Source organism: Corticium candelabrum, chromosome 21 (genome assembly GCF_963422355.1).
Source record: "Corticium candelabrum chromosome 21, ooCorCand1.1, whole genome shotgun sequence".
NCBI lineage: Eukaryota > Metazoa > Porifera > Homoscleromorpha > Homosclerophorida > Plakinidae > Corticium > Corticium candelabrum.
This window is the reverse complement of record NC_085105.1, coordinates 3,315,440-3,337,566: the sequence shown is the minus strand read 5'-3', so window position 1 is coordinate 3,337,566 and position 22,127 is coordinate 3,315,440.

The following is a 22,127-nucleotide window of genomic DNA, read 5'->3' as shown; positions in this document are numbered from 1 at the left end:
AATGACCACGCACACATGTATTCCTGTCGTAAAGTTAATATAAATAACGAAGAAACACTAGAGTGCAAAGCGTCGACTGCTAGCTTTCTAGGTTACGTTACGGAACATGCAGCTGCTGCATACGGGCGCAATTATTTGGGCGTGACATTCCTCTCGTGTTTCCGGAGTAATTTCCGGTTGGTTAATTAAATGGTTTCCTGGTTTTTGGTATGTAGCATGTTAATAATACATTTAGGCCGTGTTTCCGTGTTTCCACTAGCTGCACCTTAAACTAGTTTAGCTTAAATGCGTTTAAAACTAAACCAGTTCAAGAAAGCGACTGTTTCCACTAGGAATTTGCACATCCGGGATGTGCTAAACAAACCGTCCAGGAACGCATTAGTTTGAAGTATTGGGCTGGTCTGTCATCGAGTCAAGGCAACTGTTGGTTGTTACTGATTCAGCATCTGCTAGTAGGAATTTGCATGATGATGACCAAGGACACCGTCTTCTCTCTCTCTCCGTAGCTGCTGATTTCTTTCCCCTAGCTAACGACCCTTACATCTTCTAGGGCAATCCTATCCCGACAAAATAGTCAATATCATCAAAACAGCATTGTCAGAAGCCATCTAAACAAGCGCGCTACTGTCACGTGACAGTTAAACCTAAACCACTTTGCTAAACCTACTTCGAAGTAGGTTTAGGAAAGCGGTTTAGGTTTAAGTTAGCATCTAGCTGGTTTAGTGCAGGTGGAAACAGGTCAATTCTTAAACCAGTTTAGCTTAGTTAGACCACTTGGTAAACCGGTCTAGGCACTAGTGGAAACGCGCCCTAGTTTAGCCTAAACGCGTCTAGAAACTAAACCAGTTTAAGAAAGTGACTAGGAACGTGGACATCCGGGATGTGCAAAACAAACCGTCTAGGAATGCCTTATTTTGAAGTATTGGGCTGCTGTGTCACCAAGTCAGAGCAACTGTTGGTTGTCACTGATTCAGCGTCTACTCTAAGGAATTTGCATGACGATGACCAAGGACACCGTCTTTCTCTCTCTGTGTAGCTGCTAATTTCTTTCCTCTAGCTAACGACCCTTACATCTTTTAGGTCAATCCTATCCCTAGGAATATAGCGCAGGTGGAAACATGCTAATCCAAACCAGTTCTAGACCACCTGTTAATTAATTAAACCGGTTTAGGTGCTAGTGTTTTAGGCCTAGTTGTGCAGAGCCACGCCCTCTTCTAAGGCGAATGTTCCCCTCAACCAAATTTACTAGGTTCCTAGACGCTTAAGATTTTGGCGAAACAATGAAGCACCAGCATGTGTTTGTACAGTATAGTTGCGATAGGTGCTGGTATTCCTAATAGCTTCATATCATTTGCATCAACAATTAGGAGAAACACAGCAGATTGTTACGAACTACCAAGCCAACATTCTAATTAACAAATTAAAAGTGTTTTTTCTCCATACGGGTAGATAATTACCGCCCACATCCGTCCAGTTGGTCGTCGAACGGTGACAGTGCTAGAATTACTGTAACCCAAGCGCATGCGCGTCTCGAGTTACATTAATTAATGCGCCCATAAAAAGAGGTTAACTTCTATTTATTCCTGTGCTCTTAGTTGTAGAGCCTCGTAGGTGTAGCTGGGTTGGCAGCAGACAACATAAAATATAGCAATGTATGTGTACTAAAATGTATTGAGATTCACTGTAAAACTGTAAAAGAAACCCGGACAGGGTGCCATTAATTAAGATCTGATCTGTATTACAGTGTTTTCTTCAGTTGCATGAACACTTTTTTTATTCACCTCAATTTGAATTTGAGACAATTCTTGCAAATCTCTTAGATCTCCCTATCTTCAAATCCACAATAACATGATAATTATCTAAAAGGTGTTTGCAACTGATGATATTTTTATTGCTACTAATTAATCATTATAGCATAGATTATTTATAATTACTATAATTAACAAGTAAGTGTGGCTTGACTAACTCAAGTAGATCGCTGGCGTAGTTATCTGAAGACAACATAATAGTCCCCATGCATACTTGCTGCTGCTTTTCTTGTTTGTGACGTAGTGTAGCTGGAAGTGCCTAAAGTAAAACATCTGCATTCACATTTTTATTAAACTTCAATGTTGCTAGACATTGATAATTTAGCTCAATTTGTTGTATAATTACTTGGCATGGTACAGTACCTGCTGTCTATACTGTGTATGCACAGGAATAAACATCTGTTGACATTTATGCTTACTAACAGCAAACAGACACACCTTACATTGCAGTTTTACGACTACACTAGAATTCCAAATCATAATCACTTAGATCATTTATGAATGCCTAATTAGTACATACCAGAAAGCTGTTTTGCTGCGTTTTTTACTTTAGATGAGAAGCAGATACGCAAATTTGGAAACCATGCAAGCACACTTAATTAACATACCTAGACAACTCGAGCCATCTATACACTTTTTCAAAACAAAGAAGTGTTTAGTCCCTCGACATAGTACAATTTGAATGACAAAGCAACATAGCATGCCACGTGCATGTTTTCCAAGACCATGTATCCAAATTCTTACACAAACATTGTGAGGGTCCTTAGCTATGAAGCATATTCTTCATGAGCCATAACAGACGACAGAAAAGGACTCAAACTATATCAGGGTTCTCGCTACAGCGTGGCAGCGTGGCGCAGCGCCACGCTCCAGTAGGAGTGCGCCACGCTCAGAAACGGTAGCTAGCTAAGAGTCCAAAGTCTGACAGCTAGGGAATGTATGAGAGTTCCATACTACAGTACTGAAACACAATAGTAAATATGACATTATCCACAAATCCAGGCTCTTAGAAAAGAACGCGGGATAATAGCCTAGCTCCGTACGTATGTACGTACGTGTCCATTGTACTGTGTACTTCTGGTATTTGCAGTCCCGGATGCTCTTCCCGTGACACACCTCTTGTGACAATGTCCGAGAAGTGTAGCACCTAGAATCTACTCTAAACTAGTCATAGCTTCTTGCGAATCAACAGCATTGGTCCGTGCATGTTTGTCTGTGTGTGTGTGTGTGTGTGTGTGTGTGTGTGTGTGTGTGTGTGTGTGTGTGTGTGTGTGTGTGTGTGTGTGTGTGTGTGTGTGTGTGTGTGTGTGTGTGTGTGTGTGTGTGTGTGTGTGTGTGTGTGTGTGTGTGTATTCGCGATACGCGGCCACGTCTTTTGTCCGTTCGCAACCGAAATCGGCAAGCACACTCGGCACGCGAAGGGGAAGGTTTGCGTAAAAATTTAAAAAGATTATGCACCGGGTCCCCTCTCGAGAAGTCGACCCCAGCGTAAAATTTCTCGATGACGCAAATGCTACACATTCCAGTTATTCGAACACACGCTCACACCAGTCCTGTATAGACTGTACGCGTCGGCGTCGCGTTTTCCGTAGGGTACGTGTGGACTTGAGATCCAGTTCCGAGAATGCGCCACAGTCAGTGCCGTTCCAAATCATGATATCAATTGGTTTTGTTTGTGCTGAAGGACACATACCTCCTTTTTATCCATCGGATTTGCTAGTAAGTATAATTGATGTGCGTAATGTGGAAACTTTATTCATTCAACTGATTTTTTTACATAGAAGCGGCCTGCGACATACGCAAAGTGAGTGTTGCAGTGTCCAACTAAATGTTGTGGGTTTGACACTATACTTGAACTAAGCTAGTGAGGTTCTCAAATTTGAGATGAGCTGCATTTGCGATATGGAGATTGGAAGTGTGGGAGGTTGGATGAGCCATGTCCCATTATCCAACTCCATTCCTACAAATTACATAACGGTAGATTTCAATAGATTATCTTGCAAAATATTGCAATTTTAATCAAATTGTTTCAATAGATGTTGCTGTCTGTAAGTCATTTCAGACATTATGCACTGTACCTATACTAGATTCGAACGGGCACTGCTCATTATTTTGTCCATCAAATTGTAAATTATAATGTGGTTGTCTAGCTCTAATGATTGGCTACAAGATGCTACATTGTACTCAAAAGATGTAATGGTAGAATTGTAAGATAATCATGTTTCAATAGATGTTGCTGTTTATATGTCATTTCAGACATCGTGCTTTGTATGTATTAAATTTGAACGGGGACTGCTCTTTATTTTGTCCATCAAAATCGTAAACTATAGCTAAGTTGTTTTCTATCTTAATTAATTGTCTACCCATCGCTAAAACGTGTTGAACAGATGTATTGGCAGATTTGCAAGATAATCATGTTTCAATAGATGTTGCTGTTTCTATGTCATTTCAGACATCGTGAGTTGTACGTAAGAAATTGGAAAGGACACTGCTCTCTACTTTGTCCATAAAAATTGTAAACTATAGCGTCGCTTTTAGCTATATTAATTGGCTACAGGTCGCTAGCTTGTGTTTGAAAGATGTAATGGTAGAATTGTAAGATAATCATGTTTCAATATAAACAGAAACATCTATTGAAACATGATTATCTTACAATTCTACCATTACATCTTTCAAACACAATTTAGCGTCCTTTAGCCAATCAATATAGCTAAATAACCATGCATTTTAATTTACGCTTTTGATGGACAAAGTAATGAACAGTGCCCGTTCGAATTTATTACGTACAGCACATACTGTCTGAAATGACTTACAAACAGCAACATCTATTGAAACATTATTATACAACAAATCTGCAATTACATCGTTCAAACAGGTTCTAGCGACCTGTAGCCAATTAATTAATCTAGCTAAAAAGAGACGCTATAGTTTACAATTTTCATGCACAAAGTAGAGAGCAGTGTTCGTTCCAATTTTTTACATACAACTCACGATGTCTAAAATGACTTATAAAGCAGCAACATTTATTAAAACATCACTAATATTTATCATACAACTCTACAATTACATCTTTTGAACCTGTAGCCGATTAATGTAGCTAAAACGCGATGGACAAAGTAAAAAGCGGTGCCTGTTCAAATTTATACGTACAACGCATAATGTCTGAAATGACATGTAAGTCTCCTGGTTCAAACAGTAAATCCGGGTACTGTAGAACCCGTATGCTAATACGACCACTCCTTCAGCTTGGTCGCCACGCTCTGGGCACCGAGGTTGCGAGACGTATAGCCTCGAATTTCCAACGAGAAGTGTTGCGCATAACCAGATTGGGGAAAGGTAAAGTTCATCCGAACTGGAGATGTATGTGAAGCAAAACCAACATCTGGAGACGAGGAGTAAGGAGACCCCGACACTTGTATGTGACGTATGTCATTTTCATTGTATTCTAGAGTCGGGCAACCGACCGTCGCTTAGTATTTCGGTCTTACATTTCTAAAATTCGATTTGTCTTATGCTGTCCAAAGAATCGTTGCACGACGACTAGAACCGCCGCCGGCTACGCAGTCGGATGAAGTGAAGTGGAAGACATTTCTGGCTTCTGTGGACAATGACCTGAATTTATATTTGGAGCTGCGTGAGGCTGTGAGAAAAGTGAAACAAGAGAGTGTGCTACACTTTGACCTTGTTCCTATCCCTGGAGGCAGGAAGATGTTTATATTTATACATGATAGAACCATCTCATTCTCAGATGTAGATAAAACCAAAGTTTGGCGGAACTGTCTATCCAAGCATGACTATACGACGGAGGAAATCAGTGGAAACCAAAAGGAGGATGATAGATGTAATACGCTGATCTCATATTTCAGATTAATTAATTAAATCCATCCATTCCTCAAGATCATTCCTTCTTGTTGTCCAATTTTGGTCTGAAACAACGAGCAGCAGAAGACGATCTCAATGAAGAGAGCTGGACACATAGACTGGAGTGGTGTTTAAATAAGCTATATGACCTAAACTATAGATTCGCCGTGTGCTTTGGGGACGATTGGAAGCGAGTGGGTAGGTTGGACCTTGACAAAGAGTTCTGGCATCCTTTTTGTGGTACACCAGATATGCTTGCTCTAAATACACTAAAAACTACACCTGTTGTGGTGGCTAAAACAGAAGACGTCATTGAATGCGAAGAAGCAAAGCCTGGTGGTGACGGACAGCTATATGCAGCCATGTTGTTGACTGCTGGTACTGCAATTTTAAAGCGTGTGTTTAAGCAGCTTGTTGTGCCAGAAGAAACAGTGACAGTGAGGGGTCTCCTAATAAATAGGCAGAAGGACTGCAGCATCTGCCAGCTAGAAGTCAAGCCGTTTGGCGAAGGCTATCCCTTTTGGAGTCGTTGCGTCATCCATCATGGGGCACAGAACAAAAGGAACTTACTATGGACGTTGGACAAGCTATTGAAGCTTTCTGAAGCTCATTGAGCCTGACTCCTGGTGACACCATGTTAGTGTGTTGCTACTACAAAGAATGCATGCATTACCTTTGTATAGACATGGCCTACTTTGACAGAAAATGATAGCTACAGATGGTCTATTATCAAACACTTTCGTCTGTGATAATTTTGAGCACTCACTAAAGTTGCACTGTAAGCATTAGGTGAGAACTTTAGCTCAAAAGTTGTTGAGAACCCCATTGTGTATCTGTCCAAATACAAGCCCCAATGAAATTCAAATTGCTTTGCACCTTAGTCTGAGTGTTGAAGACGATTGCGCAAACATTTCATGGTATATAAAGGAAGTATTCTGCATTCAATTGCTATGTGCTACTTGACGCATGCAAATGCTTTGTATAGACATGGGTAATTTGTGTAGAAAATTTGTATGCGTTTGTGTTTCACTGACAGTGAGTGTGTGTGTGTGTGTGTGTGTGTGTGTGTGTGTGTGTGTGTGTGTGTGTGTGCGCGCGCGCGCGCGTGCGCTCGCATGTCTGTGTGTGTTTGTTTGTCTGACATTTGTTTCTTAGCAGCTGGTTGCACATGATTGGTTTCTGCCATCCGTTGAGGCTGATGACCCGAAAGATGAAAGATATTCTCAGTTTTCTTTGATGCCTTTCCTTATGTGTTCATAGCAGTTGCTATTTGGAGTACTGCACATCAAGATAAATTGAAAGGATTACTATGGAGTACTGTACACTTCTTAGTGTATGCTCCAGTTCAGTTTACCAGGTTCGCCTAATGGATTTGTATGTGCAGCTATGCTCACATCAGCTAAAGAAAGGAGATCTTCTGTATGCAATAACATTCTTGATTGGTCTGTACTTCATGCATGTTTCTAAAATCTCTACTATAATTCAAGAGCATTGCATCTATCTGTTTCTCTGGTTTCAAGTGCACAAATGAGGTATGTCTGTTATCACAAGTTGCATGGTAACATGTCTTGATTTGTTTTCGTTCTATTAGATATCATACTTGGGTCACTTTTTCAAGACTTTAAGACTAATTGTTACTCACTCTTACCAATTGTGACATCATAGGAGTATGACCTATATGGTCAGGGAACGAGGCAATCTATCATAGTGTACGGCACCTTATGAAAGAACTTGCAGCAAGTACTGCGTGGTCAAGATGATATACTTCTGCTTAGACTCTATCAGTAAATGACTTCATTTTGTTGCTCCTACATTTGCCTATATATATATATATATATATATATATATATATATATATATATATATATGTATGTATGTATATATATACCGTATTACCTCGCATAGAACGGCATGCCGTTATAAGCGAATTTTACCAGAATCGGCTACAACTCCAGCTGGTACCTGTAACGGCATGCCGTTATAGGGTGAGGTGCCGTTATAGAGTGAGGTACGATAGTCACAGTAATGCGAGACCTATCTTTTGATACTAATAATTGCGGTAATGGAGGAGACACGTGTCAATGTGGAGGATGATGCTAATGACCATGTTGACGATGTTGCGTTGGTTTTTTGCTTGCGAAAGACCATTAGTAGATGACGAACCATCAGGTTTGACAGATCAAGACAGTGACGATGATGAGGAACACGAAGAAGTAGAAACTGATTAGTGCTTACCGGTAATCTCTATGCATGGCATGTTCTTGAAGACTTAGTAGTAGTTAGTAGTACCGCTTAAGAAAGATATTAGATTTTGTTAGATGTGCAACTTGAGGCGCTGGTAAAATTCCCTCATTGACAACGGCCTTTCCTGTTGTACCTCGAGGTATAACAGCACCCTGGCAAAATTCGTTCCATAATGGCATGCCATTCTATGCGAGATAATACGGTATATATATATATATATATATATATATATATATATATATATATATATATATATATATATATATACGTCATATATCATTGAGTCAATCTATATTTCTACCTAGTTTTTATACTTCCAGGTAGTTGAGTGCTGTGTAATGCAATGGAGAGTTTTGTACAAGTTCTGGTCTGCCTCCTAGGCTGTTTCACGAACATGCACCAGGGGTGTGAAACTTTAATTATGTTAATACAATTATTGGACGGGTGATACATAGGACAGGTCATAGTAGGGTGTTGCAGTACACACCAACAGAATGTCCCAGGCTCACTACTGCTTCATGAACACTAAAGGAGTTGCACTAGTATGGTGCTGCATGACTACCAGACAGGTGGTCGAATTTGAGCACTTTTCAGGGTGTCTATAGTGCACTCAATTTAGTGTTCCTATGGTTGCATGATTTGAGGACTCTGGAGGGTGTTCTAGAGACACTTCAATTATAACAGTATACTACTACTGAGAAAACTGGTGTATTTAAATATCAAACTCTATCATACAAGATAAATAATTCAGCAATGATACTGTACGTAACATACGCAAACAATTATATTAAACACATATTTAATTCTAAAATTTAACTAATGCAATGTAGTCTACTCTCAGCCGAAGCCAAGAGTATGTCTTTGTTGATAGGTGTTCTTCTTGTTCTGCAGCCTCTGAGACACATGATGGATGCGCGTAATAAGGCAAGCCAATGCGACATCTTATCCAGTTGATGGAACTACTACTACTAGTGAGAGACATAGTGTATACTACTACTACTACTGCTGTGGAAGCCTGGTGTATTTCAATAAATCGTACTACATATATACATGTAACAATGAAACTAGTTATTGTTACTAATATAATATGTTTGTATTATACTAAGGCAGTTATCTAAAGCGTCCTTCTGCTCTTGCCAGCAGAATGTTGCTGTCATTTGTTGAGCCTCTGAAAATCACCCTATTGATCCTCTGAGAGACATGCATGATGCAGGCTCGTAGAAGGGCAAGGCTAAGACGGCAGCGAATCCAGTTGAGAGTTTGGCTGTACGGTGTGTTTTCCTTGTGAGATAGTAAGGAAGCTAATCTCCATGTTGTGGTGATCTTGCTACATCCACCTGCATGACAGTAGGATTGGGGTGAAAGAAGCTAGTTCCACTGCCGGTTTCCACACTAACAACACATGCATGCAGTAATTGTCGATCTTCCAATCAATTCGTAATCGGAATCTTAAATTGTCGTGTCGGCGTGCAGACACAATCACACATGCAGAAAAACCTTTTTCTTTAATTAATTAATTAACTAATGAACTTAGAGCAAACGTGAAAAGCAAACGCGAATGTCAAATGCATATGAAAACGTCAGTGCAAATGTTTTGGCAGCGATGGCATGCCATAAACAACGCTCACCAGACGACGTTCCAAACTGGGGAGTCATATATATATATATATATATATATATATATATATATATATATATATATATATATATATATATACATAAACAGTGCAGGTTACTGCTCGAAAGATGTGCTATGACAAAATTCTAATCTGTCCATTCACTAAACGTGTACCGAAAATCAAAGCTGCGCCAGAGGCCTCCTACGAACAGATCACACACATTCGCTCCAGCGCGCTGATAGGTCGCAACCTCGTCAAAAAAACTCGTCCTGTTGCCCGAGTGCATATGGGGAACGGCAGGGGCGGGAGGAGCAGACAGGCTCAAGTCTAGAAAACCAAGGATATATATATATATATATATATATATATATATATATATATATATATATATATATATGATGGACGTACGCTACTAGAGATGAGACATGAGTCTATGAGCAAGTTCGTCGCATGCAGCCAGCAGTAGGTCTTTAGAGAGTTCAGAGTGTGAAAATGCGAGTATGTATCAATCAAAGACTTAAATTAATTAAGCTGCACGTGTCTTCGAATAAATTTAAAAAGCCTTCTCGAAAACAAAATGCCTACACCTTAATTACACCTAGTTTCTATAGTAAGCTAAAAATTTTGGTAGCTTGTTGGAGAGATAGAACTTGTCGATGTCGATAGCATCTTGCATGTCTTCGTAAGCAGTCCACTCTATTCCTAAAAGATACTGTACTGGTCACTGGTCCGGTGTGCATGTCCATGTATGATGATCAAGTGGCTATTCATGCAGCTGTACCATGTGCGGCCCTGCAGCACTACCTTACTACTAGTTATGTCGAAATTTCCAAACACGTGTCACCATCTTTAGCTGGCAATTGCACCCAGGATTGTCATTGTGTGTGTGTGTGTGTGTGTGTGTGTGCGTGTGTGTGTGCTCGCGCGCGCGTATGTGTGTGTAGAGTTTAGTCTACAGTCTACAGTCTTAACGTTATGTTGTGTTCTATTGAGAAGTCGGTGCACTGCAAGAGCTTCGGATACTACACTTACACGGTGACAGGAATGGGATAAATCCACGTCTCCAAAACGACTACAGTAATCAGTAAATCATGGTGTGCATGCATTCTCGTTGTTGTGTATTAATTACAGCATGCATGCGAATGTGATGTAACACACAGCAATTATTGCAACCAGACACTCTAATTCTATGACTGTACAAAAGGTTGCTACAGTATAAAACACTGACTGTCATAAATTATGATTACGAAACTATAGTAATTGCTGCATCATCGTACTTGGCATTCTAGCTAACTTACAGCTCTATCTACTTGTTTTCTTGACAACAAAGTCTGCACGTCATGTTGGACCTGTAGTGCTTCTTCTATTTCTTCTTGTCAAAGATTTTCGAAGCAGCCTTGCACTTCTTGTCTGTAGAATCTATATCATCTTTAACCAATTTACTGACTTGAGAAAATTCAGAAAAGTCAACAAATAACAACTTGTAAAGTAGATTGATTTGAGATCGTTCCTTTGTTATGGATTTCAACTCAGCAATGTTGACACCACTGCCTATACCAAGAGCGTAGATTTCGACTCCCATTTGGTTGTGGAGTTGAGTAGCCACAATTCCTGGCTTGATTCCTCTGTTTGAATGACCGTCTGTCAAAACCAGTATCTGGCGTTTACTGTTACTTCTCATGCCATTACTTGTTTGAAATATGTTGTCTCGACAATATTCTAGAGCCGGTCCTGTAGCTGTAAAACCATTCATGTAGGTTGTCTTTGTTTTGATATCATTTATGATCTGCGTTTTGCTTTTGTGAGTGCTGCCAGAGTAGTGGAAGTTGAACACTTCCTTCACGTTTGATCCGTAGGTAACGACGGCCAGTCTCGTTTCGGGCCCGTTGCATTCGAATGAGTGACACATGAAGCCGATGAAATCTGCAAGCGTGTCCACAGCCTTTTTGAATTCAGAGCTTCCAACACTTCCAGAGCTGTCAATGACTATAGCAAGATCTCGAGGATCACTGTACTGGCAACTGGGTGGTGGTGGCGGCGACCGTCGACGTCGACCCCAACCACCCCAACCGACACCACCACCGCCACCGCCACCGCCAGCAGGTTTCACCGTAAAAGTCACTGCAGCTGGAGGTGCAAATGAACCAAAGTCGTTACCCAGTACTTGCATGAGTGCTGCTATTTTGGCTTTTGTAGTAGGTGGACCTGTAAACAATAAGCACAGCCCACAATGAGACAATGTCTGTAAGTTATAATATATATATATATATATATATATATATATATATATATATATATATATATATATATATATATATTGATTCGTACATCTACAGGTACACCTACAGTTCTCTAATAGCTAAGCAAGACAAGATACATACGCATGCATAGCAAGTAAAAATAGGAACAGCCATAAAAGAATTAATAGAAGACTAAACATATATCATGAACATCTAGCATCTTCTTTGCGCGATAAAGCAAACTGTTCGTACATCATTCAATCATATCTAGACAATTTGTGACTTACATCTGTCTTGTGTTTCGTAGATGTCTCCTGCTTCGTTCTTGCAAGTTGCTGACAAGTGGCTTACGTCTTTGGTACGATTATACCTGAACAGTCTGCTCGCTGACGGACAGGAAGCGTTAGAAGCGGAAGAAGGAGAAAAGTCTTGCAACTTCCACTCTCCCCAGTGCGTACTAGGGCAGGTCCGTATTGACGATGTGTAGTTTGTGCACAAACCAAGAAGAGCTGACGGGTTTCTTGAACAGAGGATTTTTAGGAAAGCGCTATCACCCGATTGTCCGTCATCGGAAGGTAGCAACAAAACGAGAAACAAGCCAGACAAAAGAAACGAACTTTGCTTGGCCATCATACGCTGTCACGATGCTACAGCAATTCAGCTATCGATCTTATAGCCTTCACGAGCTGAGATAGAGTTTTGAGAACTCGATTGATCTTTATTGTTTTATGACAGTGTTACATTCACGTGCTCTCTTCGCACCTTCTTCTAGGAAGAAATGCAAGTGTATCAATAATACAAAGGATACTGTCAATACAATTTGGATTTCGATTGGTCAAAATGTGTTTATGGCAGCTTGCCCGCGATCTCTCAGCCGTAGACCACTCCTTGCTGTTACATCCTCGTTTCGAGGAAGGCTCTTCCGCCAAAAAAGTTGCTCGAAAATCTCTAACTTAATTTAGAGGCGAGAAACGCACTTGGCCTGTCTTTTTTCTTTTTTCTTGATTTACGAATGTTGATTCTTACTTTTATCTCATTCATCTATGCTAGGAACGGTACCTGCACGACTTGCATGCACTAGACTAGCTATAGTGACAGACTATGCACACTAATTGTAATTACGTAATTAACAGTTAGCGGTGCAGACGACAGTAGTCGTGATCTTCAGAAGGAGGCTGTAGAGAGCCAATCTATTGCGGCACATCTCATTTATCGATTACTTCATGCATATAAAGAGAGAACGGCGCCGCGATCCGTCAACTACAGACTGAACCGCTAAAGCCTAATTAGATTCACGCTTCGAATTTAGAGCCGAAATGCTTCGGGATGTCTCGTGCTGATGACTGGTCAAAACTGATTTATTGTGAAGCGTCGTCGCGATTTACAAAAGATTTGAGAAGCCAATGCGTAGATAGGACAATTAACGCAAAGTAATAATGACCACACACACATGTATTCCTGTCGTAAAGTTAATATAAATAACGAAGAAGCAATAGAGTGCAAAGCGTCGACTGCTAGCTTTCTAGGTTACGTTACGGAACATGCAGCTGCTGCACGGGCGCAATTATTTGGGCGTGGCATTCCTCTCGCGTTTCCGGAGTAAGGCTGGCTAGCTAAATGGTTTTCTGCTTGTTTGGTATGTAGCATGTTAATAATACATCTAGGCCGTGTTTCCACTAGCTGCACCTTAAACTAGTTTAGCCTAAACGCGTCTAGAAACTAAACCAGTTCAAGAAAGGGACTAGGAACGTAGACATCCGGGATGTGCACATCCGCGATGTGCAAAACAAACCGTCCAGGAATGCCTTATTTTGAAGGTATTGGGCCGCTGTGTTACCAAGTCAGAGCAACTGTTGGTTGTCACTGATTCAGCGTCTGCTAGAATGAATTTGCATGACGATGACCAAGGACACCGTCTTCTCTCTCTGTGTAGCTGCTGATTTCTTTCCTCTAGTTAATGCTAACGACCCTTACATGTTTTAGGGTAATCCTAGAGCGCAGGTGGAAACATGTCCATTCCTAAACCAGTTTTAAACCACTTGTTAGTTAAACCGGTTTAGCTGATATTGGAAACGCGCCCTTTTAGCCTAGTTGTGCAGAGCCACGCCCTCTTCTAGGGCATATGTTCCCCTCAACCAAATTTACTAGGTTCCTAGACGCTTAAGATTTTGGCGAAACAATGAAGCACCAGCATGTGTTTGTACAGTATAGTTGCGATAGGTGCTGGTATTCCAAATAGCTTCAAATCACTTGCATCAACAATTTGGAGAAACACAGCAGATTGTTACGAGATACCAAGCCAACATTCTAATTAACAAATTAAAAGTATTTTTCTCCATACGAGTAGATAATTACCGCCCATGCACATCCGTCCAGTTGGTTGTCGACCGGTGACAGTGCTAGAATTTACTGTAACCCAAGCGCATGCGCCCCTCAGGTTACATTAATTAATGCGCCTATAAAAAGATGTTAACTTCTATTTATTCCTGTGCTCTTAGTTGTAGAGCCTCGTATGTGTAGCTTGGTTGGCAGCAGACAACATAGAATACAGCACTGTATGTATACTAAAATGTAATTGAGATTCACCGTAAAACTGTAAACCCGGACAGGGTGCCATTAAACTTAAATTGAGATCTGATCTGTATTACAGTGTTTTCTTCAGTTGAATGAGGCTGCATGAACACACAATAACATGATAATTATCTAAAGGTGTTTGCAACTGATGATATTTTCATTGCTACTAATTAATTAAGATCATAGCATAGATTATTTATAATTATCATAATTAATAAGCAAGTGTGTCTTGACTAACTCAAATAGACTGCTGGCGTAGTTATTTGAAGACATCATGATTGTCCTCACGCACACTTGCTGCTGCTTTTCTTGTTTGTGACGTAGTGTAGCTGGAAGTGCCTAAAGTAATACATTCGCATTCACATTTATATTAAACTTTAATGTTGCTAGACATTGATAATTTAGCTCAATTTGTTGTATAATTACTTGGCATAGTACAGTACCTGCTGTCTATATTGTGTATGCACAGGGAATAAACACCTATTGACATTTATGCTTACTAAGAGCAAACAGACACACTTTGCATTGCAGTTTTACGACTACACTAGAATTCCAAATCATAATCACTTAAACCATTTATGAATGCATAATTAGTACATGCCAGAAAGCTGTTTTGCTGCGTACTTTAGATGAGAAGCAGATACGCAAATCTGAGACCATGCAAGCACACTTAGCATACCTAGACAACTCGAGCCATCTATACACTCTTTCAAAACAAAGAAGTGTTTAGTCCCTCAACGTAGTACCATTTGAATGACAAAGCAACATAGCATGCCACGTGCATGTTTTCCAAGACCATGTATCCAAATTCTTACACAAACATTGTGAGAATCCATACTTAAGAAGTATATTCTTTATGAGCCATAACAGACGACAATAAATGACTCAAGCCCTAGCAGGGTTATCGCTACAGCGTGCCACGCTCCAGTAGGAGTGCGCCACGCTCAGAAACGGTAGATAGATAGGAGTCCAAAGTTTGACATGTATTCTTAACATGTATTATTATTGACATAATACTATAAAAGCGTGTGAGCGGTTTGTTTGTCAATGTGTCACCTAGAGTACACCTAATGTGTGCAAATACGGTACAGAGGCGCCAAAAACAAGACGCCAAGGCGCCTATACATTACCCAACCGGAAGCCTACTATTTTCAATTTTCATTTTAGAACAAAATGAAAATGAACACAAAACACTAAACTTTTGTTTTTCAAAATACTCATAGCTATTAATTGACGTTACAATAGCAATTTGTGCTGTTTCTTTTCCGAGATATTTTAGAAATTTCATATAATGTCAAATTTTAATAAATTGAAAATCAAATTTTATGTTGTATTCAATTATCAATTTTTTAATTTAAATTAAAAATTGAATAAACGTCCAATAAATGCAAATTTCAATAAATTGAAATTCAAATTTTGTGTTGGATTCAATTTTCAATTTTCAATTCAAATTAAGAATTGAATGGACGTTCCATACACGCACCACTTCTCGTCTACTGGTCGGAATAGCTTCGTTTGTATCTGCACTAATCGAGTATAAATACGGTCGGTCGGTCGGTCGGTCATCGAACGATTACTATACCCTTAGCCCGGAAATTGGGGCCTCGGGTAATGACTTCACCATAAGTTCGTGCACTCTAGCTGTTGCATGGTGGCACATGATCGATTGTCTAACGTCGCACAATTATATTTTTTGGAGTGCACCCGTAGTTCGTCAGCCGACTGAAAGTTTACCTATATAGCTATACCTATATAATATACATGATGGGTTTATGGGAAACCGAAGTCCCCAAGGGATATCCCAAGAGGAGTAACTCAGAGACTATGACTCGGGGATACCAAATAACAGTGGCAAATTCCCTAGTGAATACGACTCGGGGATGCAACAAACAGGGGATGTCAAATTCCCTATGACATCCGGTAGTAAATCATCTGCCACCGGGAGTAGTAAATCACCGGTACACCTGTCATATATGTGTCTACGGAAGAAGGTAAATAGCCTCGCGAGCCAAGCCTTCCTCCGTATTCACTATGCAACCTCAGCTCAAGCACCTCCTCTCACGTGCAAGCAGGCGAACAGCACGTAAGGTCGCACAGTGAGCACAGAGGAAGGCTTGGCTCGCCAGGCTAGAAGGTAAAGCCTGAACGGCATCACCCCTATCTCTATGTATAGCTTGCAGCACACGAGCCTACAGACATCTCAGAGGAGTTGAACACTATAGTATAGAAACGAGATGGCAAGCACTGACCAATTATATTTCGCCTGACCGAGAATAGATCAGTGTTCAAGTTCTACAGTATGGCATATAATGCAGGAAACGTTAGGACAGATGCTGATGTGAGTGCAAAATAATCCAGTAGAACTACCATGATGATAGCGTATACATCAATTAACTGCGTGGGCTAGGTGGCCGCTATGCATGAGACCGAGATTATCTAGGAAACGCCAGCAAGTATAGATTCGAGAATATATTATGCGCTGTTGCAATTTCTAACGTTGATTGTTGCAATCTATAGATGTGTGAACCACCTAGTCATGCACCGAGTCATCTAATTAGGATATAGTCTAATCACCATACAGATCTATCTGCTGGTACGTTTTTCGTGTCCACATCAGCACAATGGTGTTGTTCATCTTTGTTTTATTTCTTCTTGTCGTAAATCCTTGAAGCAGCTTTGCATTTCGCACCAGACAAAGCTAGATCAGCTTTAACAAATTTATTAACTTTTAGGAATTCAGAGAAGTCGTTGAACAACAGGTTGGAAAGTAGATTCATTTTAGACCTCGGTTTTGTTATAGATTTCAGTTCAGTGATATTAACATTATCTCCAATTCCGAGAGCGTAAATATCAATTCTAGAGTTGTTGTGCAGTTGCGTGGCCACATCTCCTGGATTTGGTCCTTTGTTGGATTGACCATCTGTCAGAAGCAAAATTTGACGTTTACTGTTACTTCTCATTCCTTTCCTTTTTGAAATATTTTGTCTCTGCAATGTTCTAGAGCCAGTTCTGTAGCTGTGGATCTTACGTAAGGATACATGTACCTTGTTTTTGTTTTAATGTCATTTACGATTTTTCTTGTGCGTTTGTGTTTGGCGCCAGAGTAGTGAAAGCTGGACACTGTTTCAGCTCTCGATCCGTAGGTAACAATGGCTAGTCTTATTTTAGGTCCATCACATTCGAATCTGTGACACATGTGACCAATGAAATCTGCAAGCGTTTTCACAGCCCTATTGAATGCAAGGCTTCCGACACTTCCAGAACTGTCAATGACGATGGCAAGATCTCGAGGATTTCCGTACTTGCAACTGCGCTTTTTGGTAGCGGCAACCCGCAACCAAAGCAAAGTTCAACGCTATCTGCATTGCCCCGATATTGAGGAGGATGTAGAGGTGTCACTTGGTCTGAGCCGAAGTTGTTGCCAAGAGCTTTCATCAGTGCTGATACTTTAGCTTGTGTAGTTGGTGGGCCTGGAAAACATGTCATGCACAGTCTGCATTAAGACAAGCTATCACATTGTGTCTACACATAGTAACTTACATCTGTCCTTTGTTTCAGAGATCTCTCCCGCTTTGCTCTTGCAAGTTGGTGACAAGTGAGAAACGTTTTTGGTGCGCATAAACCTGAGCAGTCTGCCTGCTGACGGACAAGAGATACTGCACAGACCAGGAATAGCTGACGGATTTTATGGACAGAAGTAGTCCAAGAACGATCTCAAAGAGTCTTCATCTGTAGATATGGCTAACACCGACAGTAGTTGCATGATCAACCAAAGCCCTGACCCAATCATATGGACACTCGAGGTCTACTTTTCTATCCGATTCAGTCAAGCTACAGGCCAACAGTTTTGAAGAACCTGTTGTTCAAACTCGAAATGTCTTGATGCTAATGTTGAACAATGAATTAGGCATGTGTTAGCTGAAGACGCAAAGAACAAAGAACAGACACAATACTGGACACCGTGTCGCATCAGGTCCTGCTTTTCCATTGGTCGAATTTATCACTCTAGCTGTTAACCACACCTACAAAAGTTGTGAGTCCAATTACCTCGTTAGTAACTCTCAAGGATTCGGGTCACTAACAATCACGGATCCAAAGAACTCTATAGCTAGTCCCTTGCTCTAACTATAACTTATCTTTTTGTGATCGTTCATGCAAATGGTTGCTAGCTAATGTACAACGTGTCAGGTATTTCTCAAGTTCACACGTCACCTACAAATCCGCTTGTTGCCTGTGTTTGAGAAACTGCCCCTAATTGTCACTCTCGTCTAGATATACGTTTCGATTGTATCTCGCAGAGACTGCGACTTACTCCCTACATTCTTCTGACATTCGAAAGATGGCGGAGAAAGCTGTATTAGATGAATCTGTACCATGAAACCAGTAGACTCGAGGCAGTTTCTCAATAATTGCACACAAGAAATAAATTCGTAATTCAGCTATGAGCCTATAGGAAAAGGGACTTTGTAAAAGTCACGAGACTTGGCGAATAGCGTACTCTAAACGTATAGGGCTAAACCGACTTCCGGTCTGGGGACTATGTGGCTGGCTGGCTGGCTGGCTGGCTGGCATAGATATATTTCAGATATAACTAAACAGCCAAATATACAGAAATCACTGATATGCTAAACTAGAATGTAGACAGCTACAGTCACCAAACGTAATCCATACGTATAATAATTTACTAACTGTCAAAATTATGAAGCCCAAATAGACTGGGCATCCCAGTCTTGACCGTGATTGTATGGTCTCCTTGAGTTGGTAAGCCTGTCAATCTTCCTTAATAGGACCCTTGAATTGCACTTTTGAATCTGAACAGAGATGCGCTTACGCCAAAAATTTATGAAGTCAGCCGTGTTGGATTTTCCAACAGCATCCCTAGATTTTCTCGAAAGTACCCTTAAGTAGTCGACAGCTTTCTCACCCCAGCAGCCAAAGTGCTCAAAAACTAGAGGTGTGAATGCTGGTGAGTCACCACTTGCTAGACGTTCCTGATCATATTTTGAAAACTTGAGGTCCTCACGTTTTTTGGCAGCAAATCCGCAGATTCGAGCTGTTCGTTTCAGATAGTCTTTGCTCCAGGCTGGCTGGCTGGCTGGCTGGCTGGCTGGCTGGCTGGCTGGCTGGCTGGCTGGCTGGCTGGCTGGCTGGCTGGCTGGCTGGCTGGCTGGCTGGCTGGCTGGCTGGCTGGCTGGCTGGCTGGCTGGCTGGCTGGCTGGCTGGCTGGCTATGTCTGTCACACTACATGAATGTGCCACGCCTCCTTAGTGTGGCCCAATCACGAAGCATTAATTCCTTTATGTCGTACGTGGCAACCAAAGAAAATGGACGAACAGCCAACCCTAGGCGCGAAACTTCCTTGAGAGAGTTTTCTCACCAGAACAGTGTAGTTCATGTTTGCGATTGTTAGAACCTGTCGGACATAAACAACAGAACTCATCTGTCTGCAACTACTGACCCAAAATCGATCGCTTTCTTGGTTTTACGATATATATACGGGAATCTAACATTACGTAAGAAAAGATTTATGTCCCGTATACGATGACTCTACACTTACGACTACAGACTATTTACGGACTTTGCGGTTACGCAAAACGACAATCGCTATGTAAGATTTTAAATACATTTTACAAGTAGCACGTCTAGAAAGAAAATAGCGTGTATATTCGTAATTCTTGGCGACAATTACTCCATATTTATCGTACGTGGTGTTCAGGACTTTGAAGGCTTATAGCTGTAGACGCGACGGTGTAAACACAGCTTCAATTACTAGTAAATAGTACAATAGCTATATATCTAGTGCGTATAGAGCTCAGTCTGTGCACATGCGGGACCTCGCAACAAAGATTGCACGTGACGTGTCCACACAGACTGCGTCTAACGTCAATACCTTGCCCGTACGAAGGACGGGGCATGAACCTAAAAGCTCAAATTGTCTGTGTGTGTGTGTGTGTGTGTGTGTGTGTGTGTGTGTGTGTGTGTGTGTGTGTGTGTGTGTGTGTGTGTGTGTGTGTGTGTTCGCGATACGTGGCCACGTCTTTTGTCCGTTTGCAACCGATAACAGCAAGCACTCTCGGCACGCGAAGGGAAAGGTTTGCGTAAAAAATTTAAAAAGACTAAGCACCGGGTCCCCTCTCAAGGGGTCGACCCCAGCGTAACATTTCTCGATGGCGCAAATGCTACACATTCCAGTTTATTCGAACACACGCCCAGACCAGTCCTGTATAGTCGGCGTCGCGTTTTCGGTAGGGTACCTGTAGACTTGAGGTCCAGTCTCAACAATGCGCCACAGTCAGTGCCATTCCATGATGTGGCAATGTCAATCATGATATCAATTGGTTTTGTTTGTGCTCAAGGACGCATACCTCCTTTTTATCCATCGGATTTGCTAGTAAGTATAATTGATGTGCGTAATGTGGAAACTCTAGTCATTCAACTAATTTTTCACGTTTAGGCGGCCTGCGACATACGCAAAGTGAGTGTTTCAGTCTCCAACCAAATGTTGTAGATTTGACACTATACTTGAACTATGCAAGTGAGTTACTCCAATTTGAGAAGATGAGCTGCATTTGCGGTATGGAAATTGGAAGTGTGGGAGGCTGGATGAGCCATATCCCATTATCCAACCCCATTCCCACAAATTACATAACGGTAGATTTCAATAGATTATCTTGCAAAATATTGCAATTTTAATCAAATTGTTTCGATAGATGTTGCTGTCTATAAGTCATTTCGGACATTATGCACTGTACGTACTAAATTCGAATTGGCACTGCTCATTATTTTGTCCATCAAAATTGTAAATTATAACGTGGTTGTCTAGCTATATTGATTGGCTACAAGATGTTAAATTGTGCTCGAAAGATGTAATGGTAGAATTGTAAGATATTCATTTCAATAGATGTTGCTGTTTATATGTCATTTCAGACATTGTGCTTTGTATGTATTAATTTGAACGGGGACTGCTCTATAGTATGTCCATCAAAATCGTAAACTATAGCTTTGTTGTTTTTCTATCTTAATTGGCTACCCGTCGCTAAAACGTGTTGAACAGATGTAATGGCAGATTTGTAAGATAATCATGTTTCAATAGAGGTTGTTGTTTGTCATTTCAGACATTATGCGTTGTACGTATAAATTTGAACAGGCACTGCTCTTTACTTTGTCCATTGCGTTTTAGCTTTAGTAATCGGCTACAGGTTGAAAAGATGTAATGGTAGAATTGTAAGATAATCATGTTTCATTAGATGTTACTGTTTATATGTCATTTCAGACATCGTGAGTTGTAGGTAAGAAATTGGAACGGACACTGCTCTCTACTTTGTCCATAAAAATTGTAAACTATAGCGTCCCCTTTAGCTATATTTTTATTTATTTATTTTATTTATTTATTTATTTTATTTATTTATTTTATTTATTTATTTATTTTATTTATTTATTATATTTATTTATTTATTTATTTATTTTATTTATTTATTTTATTTAGTTTATTTTATTTATTTAGTTTATTTTATTTATTTATTTTATTTATTTTATTTATTTATTTATTTTATTTATTTATTTTATTTATTATATTTATATATTTTATTTATTTATTTTATTTAAAGGTATATATTTTATTTATTTACATTATTTATTTATTTCCTTTATTTATTTATTTTATTTTATTTATTTATTTTATTTATTTATTTATTTTATTTATTTATTATATTTATTTATTTTATTTATTTATTTCATTTATATATTTTATTTATTTACATTATTTATTTATTTATTTTATT